Source organism: Chlorocebus sabaeus, chromosome 2 (genome assembly GCF_047675955.1).
Source record: "Chlorocebus sabaeus isolate Y175 chromosome 2, mChlSab1.0.hap1, whole genome shotgun sequence".
In the NCBI taxonomy this organism is placed as follows: domain Eukaryota; kingdom Metazoa; phylum Chordata; class Mammalia; order Primates; family Cercopithecidae; genus Chlorocebus; species Chlorocebus sabaeus.
Genome location: NC_132905.1, coordinates 69,361,046 through 69,388,394, shown reverse-complemented (window position 1 = coordinate 69,388,394; position 27,349 = coordinate 69,361,046). Strand labels below are relative to the sequence as shown.

The 27,349-nt window shown below is 42.5% G+C and overlaps 1 long non-coding RNA gene and 1 other non-coding gene across 5 annotated transcripts in view; one reads left to right on the top strand and one right to left on the bottom strand.

Moving 5' to 3' along the window:
• LOC119621439 (uncharacterized) overlaps positions 1-27,349 on the top strand; it is a 124,346-nt gene that overhangs the window by 39,433 nt on the left and 57,564 nt on the right. The window contains exon 4 of one of the 4 annotated variants that reach the window (XR_012090557.1): positions 3,291-5,056. The exons of the other annotated variants lie outside the window; for them this stretch is intronic. This is a non-coding gene — a long non-coding RNA (uncharacterized lncRNA). Of the gene's footprint in view, positions 1-3,290; positions 5,057-27,349 lie in introns of those variants that run through there. 4 annotated transcript variants of the gene reach the window in all.
• LOC119621539 (small nucleolar RNA SNORA70) lies at positions 18,884-19,018 on the bottom strand. The gene has a single exon (XR_005238092.1). It is a non-coding gene; the product is annotated as a small nucleolar RNA SNORA70 (small nucleolar RNA).

Sequence of the window (27,349 nt, the reverse complement as noted above, 5' to 3'; positions counted from 1 at the left end):
AACATTTTGACTCTTCCTTCTTTAATCCACACAGCCAACGAATCATCAAGTACTGGAAATTGTAGTTTGAAATTTCTCCTGCAGAAAAAGCATGTTTCAAGGTGTAATAATTAAATATTGTAGAAATAATAACTATTTTTTTTTTTTTTTGAGACAAGGTCTCGCTCTGTCACCTAGGCTGGAGTGCAGTGGTGTGATCTCGGCTCACTGTAGCCTCGACCTCCTAGCCTCAAGCAATCATGCCATTTCAGCCTCCCAAGTAGCTGGGACCACAGGCATGCACCACCATGCCCAGCTAATTTTTATATTTTTTTGTAGAGACAGAGTTTTGCTATGTTGCCTATAGTGGTCTCAGACTCCTAGGCTCAAGCAATCAGCCTGTGTCAGCCTTCCAAAGTGCTGGGATTACCGGTGTGAGCCACTGCGCCCAGCCGGAAAGAACAACTTCTCTCAAATTAATTTAGAGAGCTAATTCAAGAGTGATTTTAAAAATCCAATGGAAATTGATACAAGTATCAAAGGAGTTGATACAAGTATTCTGAAGTTCAATGAGATAATAAAGGAAATATTCAAAAAATGAAGAATGATAAGGGGGAATTAGTCATTTGACTTATTAAAACAAAATGATACTTTGGGAGGTTGAGGTGGGTGGATCACTTGAGGCCAGGAGTTCAAGACCAGCCTGGCTAACATGGCAAAACTCTGTCTCTATTAAAAATTCAAAAATTGACTGGATGTGGTGGCAGGCACCTGTTATCCCAGCGACTTGGGAGGCTGAGGCCCTAGAATCCTTGAACCAGGAGTTGGGGGTTGCAGTGAGCTGAGATCCACCTGGGCAATAGAGCAAGGCTCTGTCTCAAAAACAAACAAACAAACAAAACAAACAAACAGAAAAAAACAAAACACAAAAACCAAAATAGCAGTCACTGAAATAGTGCAGTACTGACATGAACAGAGGCAGACTGTAACCACAGGTGGCGGTGCACACCTGTAGTCTCAGCTATTTGGGACAATCACTGGAGCCCAGGAGCTCGAGGCCAGCCTGAGCAACACAGTGAGACCTTGTGTCTAAAAAACATTGTTTTGAATTGATATATAAAAGAAGAAAATACATGTTACTGAGGAGATTAAGGATTACTCAGCAATAATTTGGAATCACTGGCTATGAATTTGGAGGAAAATCCAAATATATAGATTGTCACTATGTATTGAATGAAGTCTATATGGGATTAATACGTTTTAAAAAATAAAACCATAGGAAAACGAGGTAAAAATTATTTGAATAGTAAATAAACATTTAAGATAAGAAGTACAGGCTAAGTTTCCCTTATCCAAAATCCTTGGGACCAGAAGTATTTTGGATTTCAGATGCTCTTTGGATTTTGAAATATTTGCATGTACATAATGAGAGATATAGGGGATGGGACCCAAATCTAAACATGACATCCACTTATGTTTCAAATACACCTGACACACATAGCCTGAAAGTAGTTTTATACAATATTTTAAATAATGTTTTGCATGAAACACAGTTTGTGTACATTGAACCATCTGAAAGCAAGTGTCACTATCTCAGTCACCCATGTGGACATTGCTGTTTGGCATCACTGTTATTCCAGGCTCTGAATGTATATGCTATTGATAAGAATCATTTTTGGCCAGGCGCAGTGGCTCACGCTTGTAATCCCAGCACTTTGGGAGGCCGAGGAGGGCAGATCATGAGGTCAGGAGATCGAGACCACCTTGGCTAACATGGTGAAACCCCATCTCTACTAAAAGTACAAAAAATTAGCTGGGCGTGGTGGCATGGGCCTGTAATCCCAGCTACTTGGGAGGCTGAGGCAGGAGAATCGCTTGAATCCAGGAGGTGGAGGTTGCAGTGAGCCGAGATCATGCCACTGCACTCCAGCCTGGGCGACAGAGCGAGACTCTGTCTTAAAATAAATAAATAAATAAATAAAATCAGTCTCTTACACTTATTCGCACATGAGTACTGACCAGTAGAAAATATGGCATGCCATCCAATACCGTTTAGGACATAGGCATGGGCAAGGACTTCATGACTAAAACACCAAAAGCAATGGTAACAAAAGCCAAAATAGACAAATGGGATCTAATTAAACTAAAGAGCTTCTGCACAGCACAAGAAATTGCCATCAGAGTGAACAGGCAACCTATAGAATGGGAGAAAATTTTTGCAATCTACCCATCTGACAAAGGGCTAATATCCAGAATCCACAAAGAACTCAAACAAATTTACAAGAAAAAAACAAACAACCCCATCAAAAAGTGGGCAAAGGATATGAACAGACACTTCTCAAAAGAAGACATCTATGCAGCCAACAGACACACGACGATGTGCTCATCATCACTGGTCATCAGAGAAATGCAAAGCAAAACCACAGTGAGATACCATCTCACACCAGTTAGAAATGCAATCATTAAAAAGTCAGGAAACAACAGGTGCTGGAGAGGATGTGGAGAAATAGGAATGCTTTTACACTGTTGGTGGGAGTGTAAATTAGTTCAACTTCTGTGGAAGACAGTGTGGTGATTCCTCAAGGATCTAGAACTATAATTACCATTTGACCTAGCAATCCCATTACTGGGTATATACCCAAAGGATCATAAATCATGCTACTATAAAGACACATGCACACATATGTTTATTGTGGCACTATTCACAATAGCAAAGACTTGGAACCAACCAAATGTCCATCAGTGATAGACTGGATAAGAAAATGTGGCACATATACACCATGGAATACTATGCAACCTTGAAAAAGGATGAGCTAATGTCCTTTGCAGGGACATGGATGAAGCTGGAAACCATCATTCTCAGCAAACTATCGCAAGGACAGAAAACGAAACACTGCATGAGATCACTTGGACACAGGAAGGGGAACATCACACACCAGGGCCTATTGTGGGGAGGTGGAAGAGGGAGGGATAGCATTAGGAGAAATACTTAATGTAAATGATGACTTGATGGGTGCAGCAAATCAACAAGGCCCATGTATACCTATGTATCAAACCTGCATGCTGTGCACACGTACCCTAGAACTTAAAGTATAATTAAAAAAAAAAAAAAGAAAAGAAAATATGGAATGCCATAAATACAGTGAAAACATAATGTGTTCAGGGCAATCAAGCTTCTCAGTAGCATTCCTGGAATAGCTGGATCAGCTGCTAAACAGCAGTAGCAACAAACAACAGCAGGTTTCCAGTCTCCACCTACGATGCTGTGTTTTGATGAAACGGTTACTGTGCACTGTATTTTATTTTTTTAGATGAGAAGAAACTTCAGAAGCAATTGAGAGACCAGGAAGTGGGTCCTCTGGGGCTCATGAGGCATTCTGCTGGATGGCTTTTAAAGATGTTTCCTCCAGAATCATCTGCCTCATTAAAGCATAAATGTCAAGCGTAAATTGTTCTTGTCTTAGAAGTCTCTGTTTGACTTTATAAACCGGATATGATTTCTTGTTCTGTTATGAATGCGTGGTGCTCTGGTCCTTCAATGAGCCCATCATACGTTTTCATTATGTCATCTAGAGGCAAATTTTCTGCAGTGTTAACCACGTTATCTTCATCATTGTGCACCTGCATTTTGACTGTGACCCATCACACGAGGTCAGGTGAGAAATCTTCCATTTGTGGCATCATGTTGGTGCTTAAAAAGTTTCAGATTTTGGAATATTTTAGATGTGAAATTTTAAGATTAGGGATGCCCAGCCTGTAATAGATGGTGCAGCCACTTTGGAAAACAGTCTGACAGTTCCTTGAAAGGTTAAAGATAGAGCTACCATATGACCAGGCAATTCCACTGGAAGGTATGTACCCAAGAGAAGTGAAACACATGCTCACACAAAAACTTGTACATGAATGTTCATAGCAACATCATCATACCCCAATATTGGCACAACCCATGCCCATCAACCGATGAATGGATAAATAAAATGTGGTATATCCACACAATGGAATATTATTCAGCACTGAAAGAGAATGATATACTGATACGTACTGCCACATGGATAAACCTTGAAACGTTAAGTGCAAAAAGCCAGTGTGAAAGCACCACATACGGTATGATTTCATTTATATGAAATGTCCAGAAGAGAAAAATCCATAGAGACAGAAAGTAGATTGGCGATTGCCTAGGGCTGGAGGTGAGATGAAATGGGGAATAACTGCTAATGCGTATGGGGCTTATTTTTGGGGTTATGAAAAGCTTCTAAAATTGATTGTGTTGATGGTTACACAATTCTGTGAATATACTAAAACCAACGAAGTTTGCACTTTACATGGGTGAATTGTGTAGTGTTTGAATTATGTCTCATTAAAGCTGTTGAAGAAGTAATTGAAGAAGTCAGAAATAAAATGTATTAGAGAAACAGAACTGATAGTCTATATATAGATGTATAGAAAGGGATTTATGATGAGGGATTAGCTCACATAATTGTGGAGGCTGAGAAATCCCTTCATCTGCCATTTGCAAGTCGAAGGTCCAGGAAAGCCAGGTGCAGTATCAGTCTGAGCCCAAAAGCCTGAGACCCAGAGGAACCAATGATGTGAGTCTAGGTCTGAGCCTAAAGGCCCGAGAAGTTGGAGAGCTCATGTCCAAGGGCAGAAGAAGATGGATGTCCCAGCTGAAGCAGAGAGAGCCAATTCACCCTTCCTCCACCAGCTATTTGCTTGTTAATCCTGATTGTGCAAAGAGCTCAGTGTGCAAAATATACGTCTAAGAGGGAGGGAGGCTGGGCGCCGTGGCTTATGCCTGTAATCCCAGCACTTTGGGAGGCCGAGGCAGGTGGATCATGACGTCAGGAGATCGAGACCATCCTGACTAACATGGTGAAACCCCGTCTCTACTAAAAATACAAAAAATTAGCTGGGTGTGGTGGCGGGCACCTGCAGTCCCAGCTACTCGGGAGGTTGAGGCAAGAGAATGGGGTGAACCCGGGAGGTGAAGCTTGCAGTGAGCCAAGATTGTGCCACTGCACTCCAGCATGGGCAACAGAGCGAGACTCCGACTCAAAAAAAAAAAAAAAAAAAAAAAAAAGGGAGAGGACACACAGGAGATCTGGGCAACGAACTAGCTCTAGTATTTAAACAACCATTGTAATAGGTTGTTTATGTATCCAGGTGGAGAGCCAGTGATGAGGGAACTTGCTGGGCTTAGTTTCTGAATCTCCATCAAACCTGTGCCTTCGGCTAAGCTGGGGATCTGCTAGCTGCCTACTAAAGGACGGGTGCCTGGAATCCACTGACAGTTTCATATATGGTGTGTTCTGGAGCATCAGCCATCGAGCCGGGGAGAGAGCCCTGGCTCAGAAGACTATGAGGGTGCACAGGAATAACTGGGGCTCCATCACCCAAGGGAGGGTGCCTGTAGGACTCAGTTTCAGGGACAGTTTCAACCTCCTGGTACCATCTTTCACTTAGCCTTGTGCCTCATCTACATACCCACACCCTGATATTTGCCAAACTGTCTGGACCATGAGCATCGCCTCGGATTCTGCTTCAAGCCATAGCTGAGCAGGCAACTCCACATAGGCCCCAAGGCCTGTGTATTTCTGATCAAGTCCTCCACCTACTGGTGACGCTTGATTCTCACGTCCCTAGGGTTTACCAACAACACTTGTCTTTCCAGACTGTTCTATTAGAGTGAATGCTGACACTCCCTCCATCCCATTACTACTAGAAGTTTCAGACCATTAACAACAACAAAAAATCAATGCCTGTTGGAGGCGCTATCGGTGAAGCAGCAACAGGAGACTGACTGCTTTTGTTATGAGCCAGAATCTGGTGTGATAAAACCAGAAACAAAAACCAGCCCCTTGTCTTGGTGAAAAAGGGGGTCACTAGGCAAAAGGATGGCGAAAAAGGCCACCTACATTCCTCATTCAAACTCTTCCTCATTCCTTGATTTCTCCCAACAGGTAGCCGTCAGATATGAGAGTCGGTGTTGTTATAAACCTCTTCAAGAATATTGGGGAAGAGGCCGGGCGTGGTGGCTCACACCTGCACTTTGCGCCTCCCAGCACTTTGGGAGACTGAGGAGGGCAGATCATGAGGTCAGGAGTTCAAGACCAGCGTGGTCAACATGGTGAAAAGCCCATCTCTACTAAAAATAAATTAGCTGGGTGTGGTGGAAGGAGCCTGTAATCCCAACTACTTGGGAGGCTTAGGCCGGAGAATAGCTTGAACCCGGGAGGCAAAGGTTGCAGTAAGCTGAGATCGTGCCACTGCACTTCAGCCTGGGCAACAGAGTGAGACTCCATCTTAGGAAAAAAAAAAAAAAAAAAAAAAAAAGGACTATTGGGGAAGAAATAGCAAACCCTGGACATTTCGGATCATTAAACTACCCCTTGTGTGACTTGCCCACAGTAACGTTTTTACAAACTCATGGAATTTTACTGCCTTTAGGGGATGAAACAGTTGCAGTCATGTTCTGATTTGATTATTCAGAAATGAAATTTATGCTTTAAATTTCATCCAGGATTTATAGAATTAAAAAAAGTTATTATTCAGTATTTGAAATACCACTTTGCAAAAGCAGAAAAGTCATAAATGTGTTAAACTGACTAAGAAAATTAAGATGGCAGTAATACATTTTCTAATAAAAACCATAGCATAATAGCAAAATTACTGCAGAAAACCAGTTGTTGTGGCAAAGACATAAAATGTTACAGCTGCAATAATATGCTATTTGTTCCAGCTTTTTTTTTTTTTTTTTTTTTTTTTTTAGACAGAGTTTCGCAACCTCTGGCCTTCCAGGTTCAAGCTATTCTCCTGCCTCAGGCTCCCAAGTAGCTGGGATTACAGGCATGTGCCACCACGCCTGGCTAATTTTGTATTTTTAGTAGAGACAGGGTTTCTCCATGTTGGTCAACTGGTCTCAAACTCCTGACCTCAGGTGATCTGCCTGCCTTGGCCTCCCAAAGTGCTGGGATTACAGGCATGAGCCACTGTGCCCAGCCAAATATAACTGATTTTTAAATCCAATCTGTTTTTACTGTGGGAATTTGATCCATTAATATTATTATGGTATATTTAGGTTTGTATTTATTATCTTACTCCATCATGAATTTGTTTTTTATCCCAATCACCTCCTTCATTTTAATTCTAAGCTTTCTGAGGTTTGTTTTGTGGAGACGGGGTCTTGTGTCACCCAGACTGGAATGCAGTGGTGCAATCATAGCTCACTGCAGCCTCCAACTCCTGGGCTCAAGTGACCCTCTCACCTCAGCCTCACGACTAGCTAGGACTACAAGTTGCATGCCACCACACTCAGCTAATTTTTAAATATTTTGTAGTGATGAGGGTCTTGCTATGTTGCCCAGACTGGTCTCAAACTCCTGGTGTCAAGAGATTCTCCCATCTCGGCCTCCCAAAGTGCTGGGATTACAGGCGTGAGCCACCTCACATGGCCAACAGTGATTGCTTGATAGTATGTTTCCATAAAAAAAAAAAAAAGATCATCAAATCAGAACACCACACAGGGAAGCTTTGCTAATATGAGCTTCTGTTCTTCACCTATGGAATCTGACTGAGTCCATGGGGCTGGATTTGGTGAAGTGTTGGACAAAGGTGTCATCCTAGATACATAAACAGGAGAAAAGTACAAAGAAAAGTACAAGTGATAATGAGGGAAACAGCAAGTTCATCATGAACTACAGATAACCTCTATTTTCTCTTCATTTCTTTTCCTGTCTAGCTTAGGTGGTTTCTGGTAATTTCCCTGGGAATGAAGTGCCCAGTTGTATTTCTTTTTTTTTTTTTTTTTTGAGGCAGAGTCTCGCTCTGTCGCCCAGGCTGGAGTGCAGTGGTCGGATCTCAGCTCACTGCAAGCTCCGCCTCCCAGGTTTACGCCATTCTCCTGCCTCAGCCTCCCGAGTAGCTGGGACTACAGGCGCCCGCCACCTCGCCCGGCTAGATTTTTGTATTTTTTAGTAGAGACGGGGTTTCACCGTGTTAGCCAGGATGGTCTTGATCTCCTGACCCCGTGATCCGCCCGTCTCGGCCTCCCAAAGTGCTGAGATTACAGGCTTGAGCCACCGTGCCCGGCCTGTATTTCTTTAAATTTACTGAAGTACAAATTTTAAGGTAGGAAGAAGATGATAAAAACTTTTCCTAGGAAAGTTAAATGTGATCAGCCCAACAGTGAGACCGCTCTAAACATCCAATCCACAGTTACACCCCATTAACTCAAGAAAAGAAATGAGAGCGTTGCTCTTTCTTCCACTAGATGGCAATGTTTCTCTGCGCACCAACCAGACACGCAGGCTCTCCCGCAAGGTAGCCAGTGTCCCCTAGGAGGCCTCCCGGGCTCGCAGCACCTGCTCCCGACCCAAGGAGCCACCTAAGACGTGGTACAGGCTTCTACTTAGCTGGAGGAAGAAGAGGTGCTGAGGGTCCCCTGGGCCTGTGACTAAGAACTGGGGAAGCAAGGGAGTGAAAGAGGAGGGAGGGTATTTCCAGCACGCGAGCACTTCAGTGAAAACACACCGAAGAGAATGCCTTTCCCAGGGAGTATCTTTGGACCTAATTCAGGATTTGAAATGAAGCTTTCTTTCCTTCTTCCTTCATCCACTTGTCTTGGAAAGCATCTGAATAATAGGCAGTGCTGGTTTAGGTCTGAGTATGACCCAGCTGGAGGTCAATTCAATTTACAAGATGCTCACTTTATGTCATTGTACCATTAAAAGTAATTGCAAAACCACAATTACTTTTGCACCAACGTAATAATTAAAAAACAAACATCTATCCACTCGTCAACTTCCCAGAACAGTTCTTTTAGTATTGCCTCTTTTCATGGATAGATACGTTTGGAGACAAATGTTCAAAAAATCATTCTAGCACCTCAGTAGGTACAGAGAAGTACTTGGTAGGTACTGAAGAGGTACGGTCAGATTGCTGTATAATCACAGTGGATCATAAAAAATGACACTGCCCACCCCCTATGTATACAGGGGTTGTACTTTAAAATTTTTGGATCTCAAAATACATTTTCTAACTAAAATGTTGTACATGGCTGTTAGTTTTCTGAGTTAGCCCACAATATTACTTCCTATTTTATCATATTCCTTTATCATTTGAGTCATCTATGGTTATTATAAAAAATATAGACCAGGCACAATGGCTCACGCCTGTAATCCCAGCACCTTGGGAGGTTGAATTGGAGGATCGCTTGAGGCCAGGAGTTTGAGACCAGCCTGGGCAACACAGTGAGGCCGGATCTCTACAAAAAAAATTTAAAAGCTAGCCTGACATGGTGGTATGGGCCTGTAGACCTAGCTACTCAGGAGGCTGAGATGGAACGATCGCCTGAGCCCAGGAGTTTGAGGCTGCAGTGAGCTATGATCATGCCACTGCATTCCAGCCTAGGTGACATAGTGAGACTCTATCTCTATAAATAAATAAATAAAATAAAATAAATAGAGAGAAAGATATTATAGTCTCCCCAAATTTCATCCCCAGATACAACCATTGTCAACATTTTTGGTACCAATATTTTTCTCTACACATTACCAAAAAGTTGTCATAATTTTAAATTCTTCACAGCGACTAGGTGCTAAAGACTTTAGGTGACCTGACTTTAGGTGACTCCTCTTGTCTGTGTTCTGCTGTCACCGACCCAAGACAATTTTTTTCTTTTTTTTTTTTTTGTTTTGAGACAGAGTCTCGCTCTGTTCCCCAGGCTGGAGTGCAGTGGTGCAATTTTGGATCACCACAACCTCCGTCTCCTGGGTTCAAGTGATTCTTGTGCTTCAGCCTCTCAAGTAGCTGGGATTACAGGCATGTGCCACCACACCTGGCTAACTTTTTATATTTTTAGTAGAGACGGGGCTTCCCCATGTTGGCCAGGCTGGTCTCGAACTCCTAACCTCAGGTGATCCACCCTCCTCGGCCTCCCAAAGTGCTAGGATTACAGGCGTGAGCCACAGCACCCGGCTGGCAGAGCAATTTTTACCTGTTCTCTGAAGATTTTCCAGCTCACTCCAGGTGACATGGTTTCTCCATTTCCTGACTGCCGAGGTGCGGGGAGGCATCATCACCAGGTTTTCAAGTATGTTCTGTGTTCTACGATGGTCTCCTGTTGTTAACCCTTTCGTCTTACTATTTCTTTGAGAGTAGAAGCCATGCTTTAGTAAGTGCTTAATAACACCTAATAAATATTTGTAGACTAGTCCATTAGTTGAAGTCTAGCCCCATAAGCCTCCGTTTTTCACCGGTAAAATGTCAGTCCCCAACTCTGTCGCTTGCCTTCACAAGCTAATATCCACACTACAGAAAAGGACCACAGAGGCAGGATTGGGCCCCAGATCAGGATAAACCATTGCGGCCAGATATATTTCAGGACAAAAGTGGGAACTTGGGTTCTTGGTTTTGGAGAGCTCATTGACTATAGAGTTCTGCAAACATTTTTGTACTTAAGTGTCGTTTTAAAGCTCAAGTTGGTTTCTCTACATGATATGGTCTTTTTCTCCCTACCATGGGAAATTAGCATTAAAAATGGTCTTAAAACATATTGAAGCCCACTTGTTTTTCATAAGGAAACATGAAAAATGTTCAGACTTCACCAGTAGTTAAACAATGCAAATGGTGGCAACTTATATAATTAGCCAACCTGTTTTAAAATGAAGTTTTGCTATGCTGGTGAGGTCTTGGCAAAGTGCTACATCCTCATGTAGCCAATTACAATGTAAGTTGGTTCAACCCTTTGAAAAGCAGGTAGCAATTCTGATCTAAGAACCATAACAATGTTTATTTATTTATTTATTTTATCAAATAGTCCTGGGTTTTGGAATCTATCCTAGACAAAGCATCTGAAGGGAGTTGAATGCTCTGGGTTTGAAAATGTTTGCTATAATCTTTATTTTTAGCATTGAAAACTGGGAAACAAGCTACTAATAACTACCACTTGTCTGGCTGTGCAGTTCAGAAGCGACTGTCACATGTATCATTTCCTTTGATTTTACCGTGGCCCTGGGAGGGAGGTGCGGTTGTGACCCTTACTTCATGGATGAAGAGAGGTGTTCAGAGTGGTTAAGGTACGCAGATCACACTGTTGGAATAAAAGCAGAACAAAGCTGAGGTTTTCTGATTCCAGGGGCTGATCCTGCAGTATGACATCCCTTTATATTTGTGTGCAGCAACAGGATAAATGTTAACATAGGAATGTGAGTGTAAGTATCTAGCATTAACATGATTATTTTGAAAGCAACATAGCAATATTAAAAAGCACTTGGCTGAGAAAAAAGTACAAAAAAAATCACATCTTTGCTGTAATTATTACATAAAATTAGATAGTCATAATACTTAAGGACTGGAAGAGAAGAGAAGAAATGAAAGTCATTGAGAGATTTCCTCTCATTTTAGTACCGCTATGCTTATCATTTCATATTGCTGGGAACCATCTGGCACTCTTTGACTCTTGAATGGAATCATAATTTTCTTAGGAAAAATTATATATATAGAAACGCATTTCACCGTGTTGCACTCGCTTTGAGAACACTAAATATAAAAGTTCCTGGAATTATAGATTCACAGAGTCACAAAGGCCTACGAGGGAAGGGCCGGTGCTGGTGGCAGAGAGAGGCTGAGCCCAGCAGTCCCCAGCCCGTGTTCTGACTGTTTCATCCCAGTGACACTTGGGAAGCGAACCTGGTGTGGAACACGGAGGGGTGGGACCTCCTTGTGAGGCTGACAAAAGGGGGCTGGGCTTGCCAAATGAAATCAGGCCTTGGGAGGGTGGAGGAGCCTCCATTGTCCTCAGCGCCAGTGATTAAATGCCGGATTACAGGGGAAACATTCCTTCCACCTTCCCCAGGCCCCAACCTCAGCCCGTCAGGCCCATTCACAAGGCTTCTTCCCCAAAATATTGACTGGGGTACCTTCTATTTATCACCCTTGCAGCGGACACTACAACCCACACAAAGGGGCTTCAGGAGGCTAATGAAAACCAGGTAATAGAAGAAATCAAGGGCTAACGCCTCAAAAATGCCACAGGGGCTCTGGGGCAAAGGAAAAGACATATGGTGTGAAAAGCACCTCCCAGATGCTGCCCTGCTCTCACGATCTGCCTGTAGTTAGCACTCGGTTATTTTCTTGTGCCTTCTACTGGCCAAGCACTAATGTCTTGCTGCACAAGTCTAGCTAGTTTTCTCTCTTTTGCAGACAAGACATGTCGTGTTGGGTAGCGTCATTTGCAACAGCCTGATCATCCAACTGACCTGGATATTCGGTTCTCCTTTGTTACTAAGGCCTTGCCTTTCCAGGAGCATCCACATAGACTCTGCCAGAATGTCATCAGACTAGGCTAGTATCTTGGGCTCAGCTTAATATTCCCTCAGCCTGACATACTGGATCACAGCAGTCAGGACAGAAATTTTGAAAGGTTGGGGAGAGAGCTGTATGGGAATAGTGCCTGGAATAAATAGATAAACACATTTTAGAACTACTGCATAGACCTAGATGTTCATCAAAGTATTCGTTTGCTTTTTAAAAGGAAAATATTATGAAGTGTCTTCAAAATAGGAGGCAGGGAGTAAATACATGCTGCAGGTGTAATAAACGAGTGACTTAGGGAATCACAACACAAACTGTCATGCCAGATTGCTTGGACTTTGTGACTTACTACCTATGTGAACAAGCTCAGTTTCCTTGTCTGAAAAGCAGAGATAATGATGACGATAATAATGATAGTACTTGCCTCACAGGATTGTTCTGAGGATTGAAAGCATTGTGTAACAAGCTCTCAGATCATCATCTGTTACAGAGTACATGCTATAAGAAGTGTGAGCTACTATTATTATTATTACTTGTTTACAGCAAATAAATCCTAGAGGTGTATTAGCAGCACCAACTTTCCTACAGAGCCAAAGAATATAGAAATGCCGGTATGGAGAGGGATAATTCTGATTCCCTTTCCTTTCCTTCCTTTCCTTCCTTTCCTTCCTTTTCTTCCTTTCCTTCTTTCTTTCCTTCTTTCTTTCCTTCTCTCTTTCTTTCTCTCTTTCTTTCTTTCTCTCTTTCTTTCTTTCTTTCTTTCCCTCCCTCCCTCCCTCCCTCCCTCCCTCCCTCCCTCTTTCCCTCCCTCCCTCCTTCCTTCCTTCCTTCCTTCCTTCCTTCCTTCCTTCCTTCCTTCCTTCCTTCCTTCCTTCCTTCCTTCTTTCTTTCTTTCAACATACTCTCACTGTCTCCCAGGCTGGAGTGCAGTGGTGCAATCTCAGCTCACTGCAACCTCTGTGTCCTGGGTTCAAGCAATTCTCCTGCCTCAGCTTCCCAAGTAGCTGGGATTACAGGTGCATGCCACCACGTCCAGCTAATTTTTTGTATTTTAGTAGAGTTGGGGTTTCGTGGTGTTGCCCAGGCTGGTCTCTAACTCCTGAGCTCAGGCAATCTGCCCACCTCAGCCTCCCAAAGTACTGGGATTACAGGCATGAGCCACCGTGCCTGGCTCTGATTATTTCTTTATACTATATGTCCTTAAGTACAATTCTTAAAAAAAATACCAGCACATAGAATTTAGAAGTTTATTGAAATGTAAAAATCATAGGAATGCAAGGATGGCTTGCTATTATGAAGTTTATTATCATAATTTACTATATTAATAGGTAATGGAAGAAAAAACCCATAATTGTATTTTTGTGACCCAAATAGCTTTTTTTGTCAAAATTTGACAATCATTTCTTTATTTTAAAAGTTTCAATTAGGAATAGATTCTAGACACAATAAATTAACATGTAAACATATATGCACATATTAATTGAAAAACCATCATGATACTAAATGGCAAAATGCTAAAACCATTTTTTTCATTATTAAAGATAATATTGATCACCATGGAAACTATTTTTTAAACTGTTCTAGGAGTACTAGCCAATGCAATTAGATAAGAGAAAAAAGCTATAAATATGGGGAGAAAATTATTTGCAGATTATATCATTATATATCTTTAAAATCCATATCAGTCAATTGAAAAGCTGTTAGAAATAATATGACTAAATACCTGGTTATAAAGTTAGTTATGCAAAAATTACTAGGCTTTTTCTGTACATAAATAGAATGGGATGAAATTGATCAATTTCAAGTCTGATTGGCTAGATGATTTTTTTTTCTTCTGCAAACCAGACCCCCTCTGCCTCTGAGAAGTGGTCTGTAACAGGATGAATTTCTGTTGGATCAACTGAAGTGGTGGCTTGGACAGCAAGGCAATTCTTCATCAAGACATACCTTTTTGTTGCTTCTAATTACCTGCTGGCAGGAACTAAAAATGTGTCTGTTGTATGCATGCCATGTGTGTGAAATTAGAGTCTTTGAAGTTGTTCAAATAAAGAACATAGTTGTAGGGAGATATAAAGACAAGCCAAAAGAAGCAAAGTTTATCTGCCTTCACACTTCACCCATCTGTTAACCCAGCTGAGACACATTTTCTTGTAGTATTAGTATTTTATGCACTGTTTTTCTTGATGTAGTAACAGATTTAATTAATTCTTTATGGTATTAGACCCCTCATATCCATGAAGAAAGAACATATTCCATCATTACGTTAATATCATGTCTAATACAGAGTGGCAGTACAATCGGAAAGTTATTTCTCAGACCGCTAAATTTATTCATAAACATTAAACACTGTGCATTACTTTTAAACTTACTTTTGATCTGCTATCAAATCTAAGAAGTTGCTTTGTTACGATTAACTCTATATAATAGTGAATTTTTTCCTCTAAAATATGTTTTAAAGGCTGAAGCTATATTTGACATCATTTTTGAAGCTAAGTGATTTATTCTTTTTTATTCTCCACTGTCAAATATACATATTTGAAGATATGTACAGTAATACCATTTTCAAGCACTAGCTAGTTTAAGGAGCATAGAGCATGGTAAGTGATATAAAACTTCATTCACCCATAAGCCCCAAACCCCTAGTACTGAATGCTCACATATATCATCCTTACTATTAGAGAAATTCTGTTTATAACATATATGCTGAGTTCGAGACCAGCCTGGGCAACATGGCAAAACCCCACCTCTATGAAAAAATACAAAAATCAGCCGGGTGTGGTGGTGCACCTGTAGTCCCAGCTACCTGGGGGGCTGAGATGGGAGGATAACCTGAGCCCTGGCAGGTTAAGGCTGCAGTGAGCCGTGATTGTGCCACTGCATTCCAGCCGGCATGACAGAGTGAGACCCTGTCTCAAAAAAAAACAAAAGAGAAAAGCGTTCAGCTTTTTGCTTCCTACACGTATGTCACCACATAAACAAAGGAAAGTGAGACTCAAGTTTACCATAAAAGAATCCTTCACTGGAAGCAAACCCTCAACTGTTTTAGAAAAATGAGTTATCATTATTATCTTGCTAAAAGGGTTCTTTATTTCATCACAGGAACCTTCTACTAACCTCCTTTAGTCTAAAAAAGCTCTAATTTATACAAATTAAATGTATAGATCAATTTGATCCCTATAGTTTATCCATCCAACAATTTTTTTGATTAAAATTTTTATGGCAGATAAATCTTTACTTCCCTTATTTCTACCTCCTGTATTGAGTGCTCAATCAACTTTTAAATAAATTATCACATGTACATATACATAAGATTACTTAACATTCCTATGTTGAATTTTGAATTTCTTTCATTTGTTCGTTCATTATTCCATCCAACAAATATGGATTGCACACCTACTACATGGCAAGCCCTGGGGTTATGGCAGTGAACAAAATTCTTGTTCTCGTACAGTTTATATTCTGATTTGGTGGAGGTGAGAAACTGGTGACCTTAAAATTAAAATCAATCAGATGCTGAGTTTGTTATTAAAAAAGAAAAGAGAGCTCAGGTTAAATATACGTCCTAGCAAATCTAAATCTTTCTTGGAAGTAAGACTTGGTACTAGTCTCTCCATTATCAATCATTTGGGCATTCTGTGATGATTTTATTATGTCCTTAATTGCATTGCACAAATGGAAAGAAAATTATCTCTTCCAATTGCTGCTCCCTTCTGAAGAGTCCTTCATGGGAGCAACAAGCAGCTGATTTGCCATCAGCTTTGTACCCGTGTAGGGGCTATTTTGGCAACAGCATATGCTTTGGTGTCAGAGTAACTGACCTTAGAATCTTAGCTCTTACTATGATATTGGGCTAGTTACTTGATTTCTCTGAGCCCATTCTTCCATCTGTTAAACAGGCATATTAATCCTCCTTTAAAGGAGTATCATTCAGATTAATGAAATAATTGGCGTATGGTACCTGGCAGGTGGGACTCCCCTACACAAGGTCCCCATTTAGTGGCAGAGCCAGGATTTTAGATCCTACATCACCTCGCTCTGGTGCCTGTCCTTATCTCATACCAAGTTTACATTTAATAATCTCTGGTGATTTTGCTCACATGACAAGACAATAGATTTATTCATCATTTATTAAGAAGACATTGAACTCTGTGCTGTGCTGCCTCTTTGACCTCTCTGGGCCAAAAATGAGGGATTTGGATGAGGGTCCAGGGTCTCTTTTAACCATGCACTTCTATGACTCTAGGCAGGGTGGCCAACCATTTGATTTGCCTGGGACTCAGTGGTTTCCCTGGACAGGGACTCTCAGTACTAAAACTGGGAAAGTCAGAGAAAACTAGGATGGTTGCTCACCCTAACTCCAGGATTCTTCTGCATTTGATTTATTCTGTCACCTTCCCTGATATACCTCTGAATACCTAAGATTGGACATAATCCTGCAAAAGAATTCAAACATCAAGTTAGCAAACAGAACTGCAGCCATGTGGCCTTTCCACCTCTTCCTTCATTCTTTCTTCTGCCTTTGCAATTTCCTATCTGGGTGCTGTTTTGGGAAACTGTTTTTAATCATTCATTGCTATGATTTTAGTTTTGGTAGCTAGCCAGAGAGCAGCTGATCAGCCATGTCAGCAGACTAAGGAACACTCACAGAGATTTTCTTCTCTGCAAGGTTTGATGTCTCCGTTTACCTTGGGAAGAAAGCAGAATGTCCACAATTTCACCGCCTCTAGTCTCTCTAGTGAATGTAAAGGCAAGTTCCTTCTCCCACTCCTCCTCTGCCTCTTCATTTTTATTCTCCTTCTCATTATTATTATCATTACTACCAAAAGGCAGTCACCTCTAGGGGAACAACGACCAAAGGAGAACCTCTCCGAGCACCATGTTTTGATGCTGATCGGAGGCTGCACACCTTGCAACGGCTCCCTGGTGGGAAGACGGGCTCTGCCAGCCCCAGCTGAGATATCACTTAACAGTGCAGGCTCTTCAAGGGCAGGGCCAGCTCAACATGTTTACAAGATGTGTAGCTATTAGCAACATCCTACAGCTCAGCTAATTAACGGGGAGAGTGCCTGATGAAGCCCGGCTCTAAAGAGGACCAAATTGCATCAGTGTTTGGGCTTTAAATTGATACCAAAAAATAAATAACTCACTGCAGGTGTTTCGAGTTGCATCTTCCCCCAGCAGGTTGGTTGTTTTGAGTCGCATCTTCCCCCAGCAGGTTGGTTGTTTTGAGTCGCATCTTCCCCCAGCAGGTTGGTTGGTTTGAGTCGCATCTTCCCCCAGCAGGTTGGTTGTTTTGAGTCGCATCTTCCCCCAGCAGGTTGGTTGTTATGCTTCAGCTACCGCAGATCCCAAGGTGGCCCAAATGCCAGGGTTACAAGTTTATTAAGGTCATTTAAGTTGGTTACATGTAGCCATTATTTTAGCTGAGTGGTTAAGATCATACACGGTCAGTCATATGGTTTGGACCTGCGTCCTCACCAAATCTCATGTCAAATAGTAATCCCCAGTGTTGGAGGTGTGGTCTGAATCATGGGTGCTCATGAATTCTCTTAATGGATCATGGGTGCTCATGAATTCTCATAAATAGTTTAGCACCATCCCCATGATGCTGTCCTCAGGATAGTGGGTGAGTTCTGGTGAGATCTAGTTGTTTAAAAGTGTGGAGCACCTTCCCCCGCTCTCTCTTGTTCCTACTCCAGCCATGTGATGTGCCTGCTTTCCACTGCCCACCATCATTGGAAGTTTTCTGAGGCCTCTGTAGAAGTTGAGCAGATGCCAGCATCATGTTTCCTGTACAGCGTGCAGAACTGTGAGCCAATCAAAACTCTTTTGTTTGAGACAGAGTCTCACTCTGTCACTCAGGCTGGAGTGCAGTGGTGCGATCTCAGCTCACTGCAAACTCTGCCTCCCGGGTTCAAGAAATTCTCCTGCCTCAGCCTCCTGAGCAGCTGGGATTATAGGTGTCTGCCCCTACGCCAGGCTAATTTTTGTATTTTTAGTAGAGATGGGGTTTCACCATGTTGGTCAGGTTGGTCTTGAACTCTTGACCTCGTGATCCACCTGCCTCCATCTCCCATAGTGCTGGGATTACAGGCGTGAGCCACCGTGCCTGGCCTCAAAACTCTTCTTTGTAAATTATCCATTCTTGGGTATTTCTTTTTCTTTTTTTGGACAGTAAGTAGGATTTATTGGTGAATATTAAGAGGGGGCAGCACAGTGGAAGCCCTCATGAGTGCAGGGCCTGTCACTTGTCCAGAGGGCCACAACTGGGATGCACTTGACCCCATAGTCATCTGGGATGAGCCACTTCTCAGCCACCATGTCTTCAAATTCATCCACATTGAACTTGGTGAAGCCTCATTTCTTTGAGATGCGGATCTTCGGGGCAGCCAGGGAACTTGAATTTGGCCCTGCGTAGGGCCTCAATCACATGCTCCTGGTTCTGCAACTTGGTGTAGATGGACATGATAACCATGGTACAATGTGAACCCTGGCCACAGTGCCCTGGGGCTTTCCAAAGGTACCTCGCATGCCTGTTTGGAGCCTACACTGGGGTAGTGCAAGGTCAGAGACATGAACATCCATCTGAAGGGCCTGTCTCCCAGGTCCCTTAGAGCAACCCATACAAGAAACAGGCTGCATACACTACCAAGGAAGCAGCTGTTTGCAGTCATTGCACACCTGGCCCCCATGAGGAAAAGAACTCACTCAGCTTAATTGGCTGCAGATCGGGTATTTCTTCGCAGCAATGTGAGAACAGACTAATACAGTCGCCAACCCCCGTGAATCCTATACCGGGAGTCACCTCATCCTGCCACAGCTAAGGACATGATCTAAGTCTTGTCTCAGATGAGCTCAGTCTCCACTCTGTGGCACACATGTTTTCCTTTAAAATGTCCCTGTTATTCAAGCAGGAATGAAATATTTCTCTCACTTTTCTGGTTGAAGTCTTTCCATGATGAATTTTCTTAATCAGACCAGTAGGTGAGTTCCATTTCTTATAAAATCTTCCTTTTACTAATAATCTCTTCAACAAATAATGACCTTAGCAATTGTTGACACAACTTCCTCTATTTGAAGTTTTAAAGGTTTCGTTTGGTTAAGAAAAGTAACTTGGAATTTTGAGGTCACTTCTATTGCTACTCATGGATTGAATTGTCCTGGCTACCTAGTGATTTATTGCTTTTTGCCCACTGCTAGGAAGGAGGTTCCCAGTGTTGGAGGTGTGGCCTGGTGGGAGGTGATTGGCTCATGGGTGCTCATGAATTCTCATAAGTGGTTTAGCACCACCCCCTCGATGTTATCCTCAGGATAGTGAGTGAGTTCTGATGAGACCCGGTTGTTTAAAAGTGTGTAGCCCCTTCCCCCTCTCTCTCTTGTTCCTACTCCAGCCATGTGATGTGCCTGCTTTCCACCGTGTGCCATCACTGGAAATTTTCTGAGGCCTATGCAGAAGCCTAGACATGGTAGAGCCCATGTCTATTTTATGAAGGGTAAAATAGCACCCCTATGATACTGTATCATCCTGCCAGAGTTTAATAAATTAGGGTAAAAACCAGGATTTCCCAACTCTCAAGGTAAAAGGCTGTGTTATTTGTGAAGTATTATTAGTAGGATGATTTTACCAAGGCGTCTGGGTTTATTCTCAGTGTAGAGGAGATTCCTGTATCCACTGGAAAACTGACCAGGCACTATCTAAGATCGTTTTCAGGGCAGAGAACATGCCAGCACCAGTGGCTACTCTTGGACAGAAGGGGAAGGTCAGTAGTCAGCTGACAAGACTTTGACTTTTATTTTTATCCCCTTCAGTAGAATTTGAAAAATGAAGGTCATGTCTTGCTGTTGAATAATAATCATAATATCTTTTATTTATTTTTTAATTTTGTTTTTATTTTTGAGACAGTCTCGCTCTGTCACCTAGGCTGAAGTGCAGTGGTGCTGTCTCAGCTCACTGCAACCTCTGCCTCCTGGGTTCAAGCAATTCTGGTGCCTCAGCCTCCCAGGTAGCTGAGATTACAGGCACCTGCCACCATGTCTGGCTAATTTTTTTTATTTTAGCAAGACTGGGTTTCACCACATTGCTCAGGGTGATCTTGAACTCCTGAGCTTAAGTGATCCTTCCGCCTTGGCCTCCCAAAATGCTGGGATTACAGGCAAGAGCTACTGCATCCAACCAATAATAGTATCTTTTTTCAGGCTGGGATTCAAATGTTCCCTTAGTTCTCTTAGTTGTGTTTACCTCTGAGCAGACATAGAAGGGGCCTGTGGACTTAGGGCTGCCTCCTAGGAATGGTGGCAACTGTGTGGTCAGAAGTGACAAAGGGTCACATAGTAACCAGAAGGTGGGAGGTGACCCATGGCATCTCCACACCTGCATGAAGGCTGGTCAAGCCTTCTTGGTTTGGGGGCACTTTGAGGGGAGGGTGGGATAAGAGTTGCAGTTGGAAGAGAGGAATTTGGCTCAGGTGACCTGCCACCTATGACATTCCTTTCATGCTGAGCTCACAGGGGCGCTGCGAGGTTTGCTATTCACTAATCGCATGTTGGCTAATCCATCACATTCATGGAGCAAAGGTCAGCCACATACATGCAAAATAGCAACCAAACATCACTCCTAGTATTGCCTAATGACTTTCTCTTGAAAGTCAGACTTGGGCTGGCCTCACCTTCCAGTATCATCTAACTGGTGCATCACAAACTACGAGGGTTCTACTGGAGCCACCAGAGGCTGACACAGTTGCCCTTCACCGACTCCTCTACGAAGCTCTGTCCTGTGTCTCTCCTGAGAACATCCTCTCCCCTCCAGCAGGTCTTCTAGCCACATGTCTTGCCTTGATTCTTGCCTTGATTCTAAAACCATCCCCAGTCTGCTTTTGCCTAATAGAGAGGGAGAAAAGTCTATCCTTTTTTTTTTTTTTCTTTTATTCCTCCTCCTGCTCTAGCATTTTTTGAGTCAGAGTCTTGCTTTGTCACCCAGGCTGAAGTGCAGTAGAGCAATCATAGCTCACTCACTGTAGTCTTGAACTCCTGGACACAGCCTTCCTCTCATGTCAGCCTTCCAAGTAGCCAGGGCTGCAGATACATGCCACTATACCCAGCTAAGTTTTTATTAAACATTTTTTATAGAGACAGGGTCTGGTTTCAAGCTCACTGCAGGCTGGTCTCAAGTTCACTGCGGCTTCAAACTCCTGGTCTCTAGTCATCTTTCCACCTCAGCCTCCCAAAGTTTTGGGACTATAGGCATGAGCCTCTGTATCCTTTGGAAAGTCAGTTTCTAAGAGCTCAGCATCCATCCAGGTGGGAGAGGTGAACATAGGTGTCTCTCCTCTGTGATCACTGCCACTGAGATGGGAGAACAGGAAAAGATGGCAGTTGATTTCTGTCCTTTCATCATGAGTCCATCTACTCTCCTTCCCGTCTCACATCCTGCCCTTGCCTCCAACGACAACGTTATCAAGCCTGCAATTAAAAGCAACCACTTTTATGAGTCATTGTTTTGCAAAAGCAAATACCCTCAATATGTTGATTTAGAAGGTTTCAGGGGAGCCACCATGAGGCCACTTGTGCAATGCCAGGCTAACTACTTTTGAAAGAGGACCATATGCTGCCTTTACAACATCCCTTTGGTGTTTAATTTGATGAGACAATGTGCCACAATCAGCTGTGAGGACAGCAGCCGTGATTGATGGAGAGTGACTCACGTGGTCTGACTCTGATTTCAATATCACCGTGCTAATCCCATTATTCGCTCGAGTTGGCTTGTTTTGGGCTACCTTAAAAAAGTTGTTTCTTTAATGGTCAAATTGCCGTGAGGTCTGGAAGATTTAATGTATCATAAAACTCATTAAATAAGCAGCCTGGCAGCCCACACTACTGGGTAGTGTGCTAGCATATGGGAGATCCAAGCTGAAGACTCCAGCATTCATTTCAGTGCCACCCAGTCAAAGCCTCAAGGGACAAGTCTGGAGTGTGTGTTCTAAGCCAGCATTCCTCCAACTTTCATGGGCGCGTGAATCATCGGAGTGCTTTATGAAAGTACAGATTCTGATTCAGCAGTTGTGGGGCCTGAGATTCTGCATTGCTGACAAGTTGACGTCCATTCTTCTGGTCCAAGGCCCACACTTCGAACACTAGTGAACATTCACTAGAGGATCTTGTGAATATCCATTGACAGCAGCTAACACTTATGAACCACATGACTGTGTTGTAAGTACTGTATATGTGTCTGCTTATTTAATCTTTACTTTTAACCTCACGAGGGAGATATTATTATCACCTCCATCTTCTAGATGAAGAATTAAATAATTGAATACCTAAGTGAATAAACTAAATAACTGAGGTCAAAACCGTGTCCCCTGGCTGTACAGCCTCTTTGTTTTTTGTTTTTGTTTTTCCCAACCTCAGCATTACATTCCTTTTCACATAAGACTTAGTGCTCTGACCGCATTTTTAGTTAGAGAACGGTAGCTCTTGTGTAGATCTGCCACGGACTTGTACTGGGTAAAACAATGCAATCCATCTTGGGGGCTTTAGACTTCTCTTTCTGGATCCCTTTCTCTAAAAGATAGTCTTTACCACACCAGGGTGCCACTAATACTGAATCAAAGCAATATGTAGCCAAGCCATGAACGGCTGATATCCTAACCTGAGCCTTGCCTGGTAGTGGCAGCCGTCTTAGCCTCTCTGGTGCTTTATGTTGAATGGGTGCTCGGGATGAAGGGACTCTGGCAGCCTTCCCAGAAAGGGAATAGCAAAAGAGAAAACAAACACCTTCTAGAGGTTTCTGGAGAACTTAGGGAATCCTAGAAAACCTGTGTAAGGTAATGCAAATACGTTTCTCCTCCCATCTGTTTTAATTGGCACTCCTGCTCACCATTCATTTCACCCTGGGGCCATGGTTTGAGTACAGTTTTCTCAAATCAATAGATTTTTTAATGTGAAAATGTATTTTTGATGTTATATTTTAAAAGATTTAAGGTAACAATAGGTTATTTTGTTTTCAGGGATTTTTTCCTGCTTATTTTACTTCATAAGTAACAAAACAACAATAACCATGACCTAGACATTTAACTGGAAAAAAGGTAGACTTAGTAATTAACTTCTAAAAATAGATCTCACAGATTCATAAACATGCCTAAAAGGCAAAAAGTACTGAACCAATGTCAGCTCAGAAAACGCGCCGAACCCACACAACTGCCCCATTTTATACAGATAAAGTAAGAGTTATGTGTCAAAAGATAAACCAGGTTACAGCATTACAGCCTTTCCTTTAGAATGAATGTGCTGAAAGGGAAGAACGTTACTACACTGGTGATCAGGAGGCCTGAGTTTTTTTGTTGTTGTTGTTTTTGTTTTTGTTTTTGAGATGCAGTCATGCACTATTGCCCAGGCTGGAGTGCAGTGGCGCGATATTAGCTCACTGCAAGCTCCGCCTCCTGGGTTCACGCCATTCTTCTGCCTCAGCCTCCCGAGTAACTGGGACTACAGGTGCCCGCCACCATGCCCAGCTAATTTTTTTTTTGTACTTTTAGTAGAGACGGGGTTTCACCGTGTTAGCCAGGATGGTCTCGATCTCCTGACTTTGTGATCCGCCCACCTCAGCCTCCCAAAGTGCTGGGATTACAAGCGTGAGCCACAGTGCCTGGCCAGGAGGCCTGAGTTTTAACCCCATGTTAATTTGAACCTCAGCTTCCTCATCTGTAAGATGAGGTAGACTGGCATCCAGACCTGATGTTAGATGAATTAAGCCTCACTGGGGGATGCAACACCAGCCTGAGGTTTACCGATGGGATAGCTCATTCAGCCACAACTATCACCCTCTGTTTTCCACTGGACTTTGAGATGCATCATAAAACACTAGGATTTTTCTGCTTCAGCCAGTTGCAATTGCTCAGAAACCTCATAAGAATATAGATTCCTTTTTTATTTTTTTTTTGAGACAGGGTTCCCCAGGCTGGAGTGCAGTGGCACAATCATGGCTCACTGCAGCCTCAGCTCACTGCAGCCTCAAACTCCCCAGGCTCAGGTGATCCTCCCACTTCAGCCTCCCGGGTAGCTTGGAGTACAGGCACTTAGCACCATGCCCGGCTACTCTTTCTGTTTTTTGTAGAGACGGGGTTTCACCATGTTGCCCGGAATGGTCTCGAACTCCTTGGCTCAAGGGATTGTCTGCCTAAGCCTCCCACAGTGCTGGCATTACAGGCAAGAGCCACCGCGCCTGGCCGCTATTTATTCTTTTTTTTTTTTAAATAAGGAATATATTTACATATATTTGATTGCTGTACTAGGCATTGTGTAACACAAAAATTATCCATTATAATAACAGCATGAGATACTGTTCTCCCCATTTTACGGATGGGATGAGGAAGCTCAAAGAGGTTAAGAGACCTGCCCATGGTCACCGGGAGACTGAGGCTTTACCACCATGAAAACCTATCCATGAAGGTCAACGGCGTTTCCTTCCGCAGAGACCTGTGCGCCATGCCCATCCCTTCCTGCTAATGATGCAGCTTGCTTGCTTGCTTGCTTTATCCTCAGCTCTTTTTTAGAGCAGGAAGGCTTTGTATTTTAGCCTATAGTGTGCTATTAACAATGCTTTCCATCAGCAGCTTTTGTTTCTCATAAGGAGTAAGACAATAAGCAGCCTTAAGTATTTATTCATTTCTCTTCAACTCTTGCATGGAACTTAGGTCAGCTTTAGTCTTACTCCCCTCTGCATTCTTTGTAATCTTGTGGATTGTGTGGAGAAGTCTACCCCAAACAGATGACCTGATTACTGAAACCCCTGCATTTTCTATGGTTTTCCATTGTAAGGGAATCACTGCACTGTAAAAACCATAGGAAAATGCCATTTCTCTAAGCATATTTCTCCAAAAAGATTTCACCAAACATATGCATTTTCTTAACCTGAAGTTCTTCATCAGTCCTGGCCTCTGTCTTTGAAATGCCCAAAATGTGATGATGTAGGAAAAAGAAATTTTGGGTTGATGGGAAAGGAATGGATTTTAGAGGAAGATGTTTGCAAAGTTCTGGGAGTGGTAAGGAGAAATGGGAAATGGACGGAGACCACTTGGGTCTGTTCTGTGTGCAGCCATAGTGTTGTTTGCTATTGAGTTGTTTGTAACTTTCTCTCCCATTCCCATCCTGAGATTTAAATGACCAATTTTGGCATAAGGACTCACAGGTGCAGAACATTCTATAGGCTTGGACGACTTCATAAAAAACGATTCAATCATATCTGGGACGAAGGCTGTCCCACTTATTCTCTCTAGCAGCCTAATGCTCTCGCTTTATTCAGATTTCCAATAGCAACTGTCATTGACTTTGTACACTTACGCGTTAAGATTGTACTTATTGTTTGGAACTCTTAATGCTGCAAATACCCGTGCAAGACTTAGGCACTGATAAGAGAAAAGGTTTTAAGGAATGTTTGAATTAACTCATAACTGCTACTTGCAAAGCTTCCAAAAGGTCTGATTTTTAAAAATTGTCTTTAGCATATGTAGAAAGATGTGATCAGGAACTCACTGAAATATAAGAGCAACTCCTAGTATTATAAGGAGTTTGGCTACCCTGGGAATGCATTTTATAAAGAAGAAAACAGTTGTTAATTCAAAGACATTGGGTCATGCTCGAAGTTGAAAAAATTCTTGTCTATTACCATTTTTCATTTGTGTTCCCTAGAATTCAACAAAAATATATGCTGTCACTCCTGTTCCTCTCTACTGCTCTGCCTCAGTTATGATATAGCAGAGAGTTATGTAACCTAACCCAGACTAAAAATTATCACCACATTGAGAAATCACCTGGCAAAAGTATTTACTTTCTTTCCTACAGAACTTTCTCTCTCGGTGATTTTTGCATTAGTTTACTTTAGTCACAAAATGATGCAAACCAACAAGGAAAACTAAAATGGTTTTTATCTAATGTACATATAATTGCCTCTGAAAAAGTTTCAGAAATCTCAGTGACCCATTGTGTTGTTATAACCTGTTTTAAGCAACAGGTACTAAAATGAATAGAAATGAACATTTTTGGTCTCTCTCCTTCCCCCTCTGCTCCCTATCGTTTAAAATCACGTATCTTACATTAATTCCATTAGATTTTCAGCTGCTTTTCAAGAAGCAGGGTGTCCGAGCAGAACAAAATGTTTCCTGCCAAACAATGGTTCTGCTTAATTTGATGGTTCTGCTTAAGCAAAATCCCAACAATATTCCATGAGACCATTACACACTATTTTATCCTTTTCTTTTCTTTTTTTTAATGTTTCACTTGCAGGAGCGGGGAGGGGAGGGGGAAAGGCTAAAACAAACTAATTTTTGGTCATTTTATCCCTTTCGCAAACAGTTTGAAGACTAACCAGTTTGTACTTACAAATCTGGGGCATTAGCAGACGGGGATCCGAAATCCTCATGCATGCAAGCAGTAACTGTTTGTATGCCAAGCTGTTTGTAAGCCTGATTTGACAGGAGAGAGCTATTCATTCTTTTGTCAACTGTCAGTCTAAAAACGTTAACCTGCCTGGGTCCCGGGGTATGGGAGCGCTAAATCTTCCGTCCTACCACTGTATAATGAACAGACTGTTTCATTAGTGGGACAATTCACTCGACAAATCCAGCCCAAACAACTTATTTCACAATTTGTGAGCAGAATTAAATTTCGGGGGAGTCGCAAGAAGGGGGCGGGAGGGGAGGAGGGGGAGTAGGTGAGCGGCACACAATATACTGAGGGATCAATGCGTTGGGATAAGTGTTCCAGGCAATTTTGCTGGCAGTTGCGGGCTGAGGCTCGCAGGACCGCCGCATGCAGATCAGCGGATTAGGGGCACCGCAGCATTAGGTCAAGTGTCTCGAGGGGAGCTGATAAACACCCCAAACCTGACAACAGATTTTCCTTTCTTCCTGCACCACTTGTTAAGTGTCAGAGCAAATCTTTTGAATGGCAGTGGAGTTTACTTAGAGGCCCTTTCTTCAAGAAGACACTCTATCCATTTTCTGAAGCCCATTCCAGGCTGCCTCAGGAATAAATTTGCCCCGCATCTCACACACACACAAAAAAC